We start from the raw sequence: 8713 nt of genomic DNA on the forward strand, positions 1-8713 counted from the left end.
ACCTGGTTGCTGGCTTTTTCCCTCAAAAACTTTTGGAGATTAATCACTTTCTTCAGGTAAGTCACTTGAATAAAGGGCTATTTAAAATTCCAATGAATCTTAACATAGGACTATTGTAATATAATCCTGCGGTTGTCAGCCCTGGTCCCTATTCTTTGTTTGTAGGAATAGTGGGTGTTCTAATCCTCAATCAGGTTGTCCAATATTATTGGTTCGTTAAACCTTAAAGAGAATTGGATTAGAAAAGATGAGTTTGATCATTTGGGATAACCGTGCGCTCTTGTGGTTGTTGAATAGACCATCTACATCAACACTAGAAACTATGATAAGCAAATTTCCCATTGGCTACATCCTAATTTCAAAAGAGCAAGAGATATAGATATATAGAAAACATGGGAGCAAAAAGTGTTTGCTGACTACATGTGAATCCTTACTGGTAGCCACGATAGTACGTCCACTGATCTGACAGTAAATCATTTGTATAACAAGGAGCAGATGAAATAAAATTTGCACTAGCTAAGAGCAAAAAGTATTTTGATGGAAAAATCCTTTTATTTCTTTATTTTTTTTACCATTTTAAAATAACTATTCATCCTCTTTGGGGCTGGAGTGTACCCCAGCTGTCATTGGCCAAGAGGCAGGGTTATCCCTGGACAGGTCTCCAGTCTATCTCAAGGCCAACACAGAGAGACATACACAGACAGACAACCATTCACAGTCACTATTTAATGTAACATGCATGCGATCGGAGTACCGGGCAGAAACCCACACAAGGGGAGGACATGCTAATTCCCACAAAAGAAGGCCACAACCAGTCAGGATTCAAACTGGGGACCTTCTAGCTGTGAAGCAGCAGCGCTAACCACTATTCAAACTACTAAGATGGTAGTGCAGATTGTTGATAGGTCAAGAGTAAGGAGGAAAAGAACAAGCAATAATGCACTAGACTCTCTTAACTAACTGACATGGCATTAATATGATGTATCTACAGTAGGTTCTGTCAGGTATCCATCTATCCAGTCGGAGCAACTTATTCTTGAGGGTAGTCAGGAGGTGATCCCAGCAGTCACTGCTGAAGATGCAGGGAGCTACAGATCACCAGCCTATCACAGGGCCACATACGCATAAAGACAACCAGCCACTTTCACATTCACACCTACAAACAATTTAGAGTGGGCAGTCAGCCTAACTATATGACTTTGGGAGGACCCTGATGTACTATTTCAAAGTAAATGTCTGACACAATAAAGCACACAAAATATAAAGGAATCCGAAAGTGTTTTCAGTAGATAAAAATAATACCTATAAACAAATAGGTTTATAAATAAAGGATTTAAATTATTTGCAAATGACCACTTATTTTATTTACCTTTTAAACAGCACCACAACTAACCTTATGTCAATTGTCATTGAACCCTAATTGCGTCAGCCTAGTCCCAGTTTGTTTCTCATCTATTGCATTCACATGAGCCATAGTGCTTCTCTTAAGAAACGCAGAACAGTATGTGGCATGTTTTTAATTAATTGCAGTCAAGGGACCCTCACTCAATTCTTAAGGTATTTCCTGACTCGCATCAAATTTACAAGGGCTGTAAATTAAACAATAATCCAGTTCAATCCTGAAAAACTATAATTTTGTCAGTTTTTTTTTTTGTCTATTTTTCACAAAAATACAGCAACAAACAGGAAGGAGGGGCGGCTGTAGCTCAGTTTGTAAGGCAGTTGTCCATGGACCGCAGGGTAAAGGGTTCAATCCTGGGTCCCGGCTACATGTCAAAGTGTCTCTGGGCATGACAGTAAACCCCTAGCAGCCCATTCCCCTCCCTGGTCCAAGCTCAGTAGAAATTGGGGGGGGGGGGTTTGCATCAGGAAGGACATCCGGTGTAAAAACCTCAATATGCAGACAATGATCAGGTGTGGCCACCCTGAACTCACAGGATAACCCGAAGGGACAAAAAAAGATAAATCGAAAAACAGGAAATTATGTTGTCATTCATATGAGGAAAGTATTATTTCAACAGGAAGCTAAAATGTTGCTCTCAACATTCAATCAAAATAAGCAAGAAAGTTTCACTTCCTGTTGTCTTTTTTTCTGTGGAAAACAATTCGTCATACACAAGAAACAGACTAAAATGATATTTTACCAGGAACAACAGGATTATATATAAATATAAAGATGCAGAAGATTCTGTGTATTTGTGACTTCAGATTTGTTCCCAGGGTTAGTGCTTTGCCATTTGGTGAAAAAGTCATTTTGTTATTCTTGTGGACAATATTCAATTCAACTTTATTTATTTATATAGCGCCAATTCACAAAAACATCATCTCAGGGCATATTATATTATATTAAATTATATTATATATTACAATATTGCAATGGCAATAATAATACTGATTAACAAATGGGATCATTGGGCGACTGTGGCGCAGGAAGGTAGAGCGGTTGTCCACCAATCTCACAGTTGTTGGTTCAATCCCCCGCTCCTCCGGTCACATGTCAAAGTGTCCTTGAGCCAGACACTGAACCCCAACTTAGTTGCTCCTGGTGAGTGTTGGCCAGCTGCAGAGCAGCTCCCCCACCAGTGTATGAATGTGTGTGTGATTGTGAGTGTGAATGGGTGAATAAGAAGCAGTGTAAAGCGCTTTGAGTGCCAATAGGTAGAAAAGCGCTATATAAGTGCAGACCATTTACCATTTACCATCATGAGTCCACTCTCCTGCTCATCAAAGAAAATACTCAGATTCCTGAATAATTCAAACTTAAACATTCAAACAAACTAGAAGAAAAGACCATGATGCACTTAAATCTGCTTCTTGTATCACAAACCTTTAATGTAGATTATAGTGCAGTAGTATCACAATTCAAGAAAAACGAGGGCTTTTTTTTCTTGTCCTTCAGGGGTTTACGCACAAATGTTTACGCCGGATGCTCCTCCTGCAGCCATCCCTTCCTGCCACAACCCTCCCATTTTATCTGGCTCGGGACCCGCCGCGCCACACCCGTTGAAGTGTGATTCGATCCTGCGGCCCTCCCGACCCAATGCTCTACCCAATGAGCCACCAGGCCCCTGATTGCTGCAGTATTACCGTTAAAGAATTAAATTGTATATTTTGGTCAAATTAAATGTAAAATGGTCAAGTTAGGTTCAAACAGTAACTGAACACAGGTTGTCAAGGAGCTACATTCACTGACTATTTTTCTGTGACTGTCCTTTAGGAAAGTGGCCAAAATTTGCTGGGAAGCTGATCACTAAAGGCGTCTGAAGGTCCCTAAGTCTAGTGACAGTCTCACTAAGTTGGCAACACTGCTGTGCAAAGCTGCTTCACTGCCTAAACAGAGCCTGAGCATCATCTCTTTATTAGAAGTGTAGCTAATGAACAAACAGCACACACACGCAGACACACATTTATTTAAATAAATTCCAGCCTTTTGCAGTTATACAGTCTCCTAGACTGACTGTGCTTGTGTGATTACATAATTGTGGAGCACAAACTGTAAGCTTGATTAATTCCGACCAGTTCGAGTCAGCACATCAACCTTGCTAGTACTTACCACTATGTAGTAGCTCTTAGTGACTGAAGGCTTTGGTGCGATCACTGGATTTGACACTGGGAGGCAGCGGTGACTTACTTTACAGCAGATCACATTGGAATTGTGTGCAGTGACAGACAGCATTCTTACAGACATGGTTGTGACGTGGCTCTGCATTTGTGTGTCAGTCTGTTTGTATGACTTTCACTCTAAAAGTTAATTATATCATGTTGAATTGGACAGGATGTGTCTTACTGTGTGTGTCTGTGTGTTTGTAGAGATGGTGACCGAGCTGAGGACGGCAGAGTCAGAGGCAGCATCCTATTTGGACCAGATCTCTAGATATTACATTACCACAGCCATACACTGTATGAGTGTGTGTGTGATTGTGAGTGTGAATGGGTGAATAAGAAGCAGTGTAAAGCGCTTTGAGTGCCAATAGGTAGAAAAGTGCTATATAAGTGCAGAACATTTACCATATTGAAGCATTGCACTTCTGTGGCTTTACAGCACGACTGTCTTAAAAGGGTAGTGTAGTTTGATCATTTCCACATCACACATTTATATTTCCACATCACACATCATTTCACCTAAGCCTCCTACCCATTCAAATGAAATAACAAAGAATAACTACACAATTTAAATGCAAATCCCAAGCCAAACTACATATGTATTATTGCTGACATTTAATTTGCTCGACGGCCTGCATGGCATTCCCAGCTTCTGTTTTCCATAACACATACATTTATAGTGGAGATGATCTGAGCCGATGTGGAGAGATCAGTATTATTGCCAATCTAGGCCCATTTTAAAGGATCAGATTCGGCTCTTTGTTGTGTTTTGTCCATGTCACTTAACAGCGTTGCAGTGCTGCTCTCTGTCACAGCAGCATTCGTCTGCATCAGAGTGAAAATTAGTCAACAAAATGCAAACATTGACTAGACTCTTAACCCTATTTCTCATGCTCAAATGGCAGTGTAGCATTCTGTGAAGTTTGTACTTTGCCGGCAGCAGGTCATTTCAATTATCACAAACATTAATCTATGACTAACGTATTTGTTCTTTTTAAGCCGGTGTGTGTACATAGTCAAAGATTGTTTGTGATGTTAACTAAGTAGAATGGTACAGTACATTCTTCTCCAGAGGAATTGCTTGTGTCAACTTCATAAGTAGCTTTGTTACAGTTATTAGTCTCATTCCTACGCACGTAACGTTACCAACAATTTTAATTGTGATCAAACTCTGTATTAGTAGAGTTTGACAACAAGAGGTCTCTGCTCAGAATTGGGTGCAAAAACATACTCGATCAGGATATTCTGAGTTGATAGTGGGAATAGACTTCATTAGGTCTCACTGCATTCAATCCTTTCTTTCATTACGATTGTGACTGATTCAAACAACTGTCTGAAAGGCTCAGCAAGCTAAGTTGTTTCATTTAACATTTTGCTGCCTCTTTTAATATGTATGACTTTGACAATGATTTCCTATCTGTAAATATGTCAGATGAGCTAGACCATGCACTGGGTGAAAACAGTTTCCGATTCAAACAAATGTCCCTTTCTGAGGTGCAAAAAGCAATAAGTAAAGTACAGTCGATGTAATGAAACCTTCTGGCCTGAATGAGTCTTAAATGTTGTAAAGTAAAGATATACAACAGTTGGTGTTAAAGGGCATCTTCACTGGTTTTAAACTTCCTTCTTTTGGTTCTAGTTTTATAAGCAGATGTGAATGACTGCCATTAAACTTCCTCTTGACTTCCCTATTCAAAATATCGCTCTACCTCTAGTAGAAAAAATGCCTCCAGATAGCATCACTTGAAAGAAAATTTCAGTTCAGATTATGTTTTTTTGTGTGTGTGTGTGTGTTGCTCACACTATGAGGTTTTTAATCATGGTCAACCTGCTTCTCTAGCGCCCCCACCCACATGACATCATCTGAACTCCTAATGATGAAAAACTCCAGGTGATGTCATCTGAAGGTGTTTTGCAGCTAGGAGCAGAGAAATATTTTATTAGATGGGGAAGACAGATACCATTTCCCTCTGACACACATCCAATTATGGCAGTGTCATTTGAGAAGTTCTGCAGGTGACAGTTGGGTGAGTTGTACTTGAAGTTTGATGTGTATTAAAGGGAAAAGCCCCTTCCCCCAGGGGCCTCCCCCCCGCCTACAGACCCCCACATCCGACCCACAGTCACGCAGTCTCACGCCTGTCAGTGAGCTCATTGATGTTCCATGCACCCAGATGTTGGTCCGTGCCTACCACCTACAGCTTTCCCTGTAGCAGTGATGGCTGGATGGTGTTAAAATCACTGGAGCTATCGAAGGACATGTCCCTCATAGTACCCCCGGGGGACTCCAGGTCGGATGGGGCCCAATGCAGCAGGTAGATCACAGCGTCATCCGCCCCGATGATAGGTCGATAAGCCAACTGCAGCAGGCCCAACATTGAGCTCACCTGGGTCTGGGCCTGTGCCCTTCCTAACCTTGGTCTTCCTTAACTCCCTTCTCACCTGGTCCCCAGTGGGGCACAGGGGGGTGGTTGTGATCTGTTGTGGTTGTTGGGAGCCCTCAGTGACAATAGGAGAAGGGGGCAGAGTGGTCCACATGGAGTTGAGGTGTGAGAGGCTGCAGCTGGGAGGAGACGACTGGCCTCGAGATGTGTAAAGATGGGCCTAGGTGGTTTGGGCAGAAACAAATCTAACGAAATGCGATTATGATATGTCATTACTGAAATTCAAATTGTAATCCCTCACACTACTACGTCTTGCTAAAAGAATAATATTTCTGCTATGCGGTAATATGTATTACTCCCCAACAGTGTTACAGACACAGAAAGGAAATTTATGATCCCAGTGCTCTAATAGACCCAGTCTCCATGTTTGTGTCAAATCGTCTGCACTGAGATTCACTCAAACATTTTGAGTGAATCTCACCAGCACCCAGCACCCAGTTTTATTAAGGGTTTGAACATTTCTCCTGTAACCCATTTTAAAAGCAGCTGAGTGATTGAATTATCTGAATTATTGGTAAAAGTCTCAACTTTTAGGTGTTGGACTGAGGGCAATGAAAACCTGCTGCCATGACTCTTTTCTGCAGACCTCTTAGTTCCCACTGCTAAATTCAGTGTGATCCCAGTTATTCCATGCACAGTTGTAATTGTCTTTTTTCTGCTTGTTAGTCCTTTCAGGTGATCCTCCATGATATGATCCTGAAGAACAACCCAAACAACAAACCCAGAAGCAGCAACTCCGAAGCTCTTTACTGCCAAATCCTAGAAACACAACAGCCGTATGTCAAACAAAGTGTCATGGGGTCATGGTTACGGTCTCTGGACTGTTCATATAGTATTAAATAAGCTGCTGCCTTTGAAAAAGTGTGTTTTTTTTAAAGTGAAAACCTACATACTTTAACATGACTGGTGCTCACTGTTGTTGTATGTGGGCACATATCAGCTGCTCCCCTCTCAGCCTCCTTTAGCTCTACTTCACTCTCCCGCCAACAACATGCTGTCTGACACATAACGTCCACTTTTGGCTACCAGAGTTCTGAGACCTGACCTCAGACTGTTTTCCCATATGTCCCCTTACAAGTCATTGCTGTTTCAAAGACTGTCTGCTGCTCTGCTGGGACTGCTCGGAGTTTCCTGCTGCTTTCTTTTCCTGTCTGAAAGTGTTTTTTGTGGTTGTGCTTTCCAGGACTACTTATGACATCTGTCTTTTAGTAGTTCTACTGCATGTTTCCCCCTGGTTTTCTTGTCTTTTTGCTCTATGTTGATTTAATCATTTGCAGGTTGTTTTCCTCAGTTCTTGTGGAAACAATCCTCAACTACTTGACTTTAAACCATCAAGGAGGCTATGGCTTAAATAAAACACAGTACAAACCCGAAAGCAGCTGCAATGTGATTGCATGTGTTTGCATTCACCACTCCATTTTTTTATGGAGTTCTTCTTTCATTGCTTGTTAGTAGTAAAAATCTGTGTTCCTAAGCTCCTGTTAGAGGGAGGTGTGGTATAGATCATGTGGTCCTACTGTGCCTAATGACACTTGATGTCCAGAGACATTAATGTGCATCTACATATCTGTCTTTAGTGATCGAGTTGATTTGACCTCAAATCTAAAACAAAATGTTTCCCATGTCAGTGGAGAGTGGATGTTATACACATAACACAACATGGTAAGAAGATACTGACACCTCCTTAATAGCTCCTTGTGTGTGAGTGTGTAAGAAGTTGTCATTCAGTTGTCATATCTGAAAGACCTCATAGTACCATGTTGTCTGATATGCCCAATCAGATGAAGTGTTTTGAGCATAGAGATGTGGGACCCAGACCTTTTGTCCACAAAACGAGCAGGTGGTGAATGACCCAGAGCACTCATTTCCTGGTGTGGTTGTTGGTACTGTAAGTGCAGCCAGACTCGCCAGAATCTACATTTCTCACAGTTTGAAACTTAGAATAATTCGGGCTGACCACCACCTTGTTAGTGTAGGGAGAATGGCATTCGCTCCAAGATTTCCTCCCTCAGACTCTATCCTACTGTACAGCTGCTCTATTGCTGCGGTCCAAGCTGGCAAGACACTGCTGAGGGGAGGGGGATGCTTGGGCTATGATAAACATCTTTTCCTCTTACACCTGAGGATGGTGGATTTCACTGCTCTAACACTACACTACAAGCACAGGAGGATTTTAAAATGGTGTACCAGAAATCAGAAATCAGCCTCAGAAGGATGCACTAGAGCTGTCAGAAATAATTAAAGAGACCATCAGTGACAGTTGTGGAGGAAGTTTGGGCTGCCTTGCTACAATCCCTGAGAGTGTTTGCAAAAAACTGCAAGAGGAATTCAGTTGCTGTATTCAGAATTATTTACTTCCGTGTGTTTTAGACTGTAGGAAAGAACTGCAGATAAAGGTTAATGTGAACTTTCATTGGAAAAGTTGAAAAGTTGAGGTGGACTGAGTTTTGTTTTGTTTGTTTTTTTTGGTCCAGATGCTTATCTGAAAGGCAGCTGGCTGTGTCTGTAGAAGCTGTCCATAAAAAAGGGGGAGACACTAACAGATAAAGAGTGCAGCCAGACAGTGAACTACAACATGTTTTTTTTATTTTGTCCAAGGCTTTCAGCACGGTTAGACCTTTTAAAGATGTGGTTTCAGGGTCCTGGGGAGGATTTTCCTTTCAGTT

Source organism: Channa argus, chromosome 15, assembly GCF_033026475.1.
Source record: "Channa argus isolate prfri chromosome 15, Channa argus male v1.0, whole genome shotgun sequence".
NCBI lineage: Eukaryota > Metazoa > Chordata > Actinopteri > Anabantiformes > Channidae > Channa > Channa argus.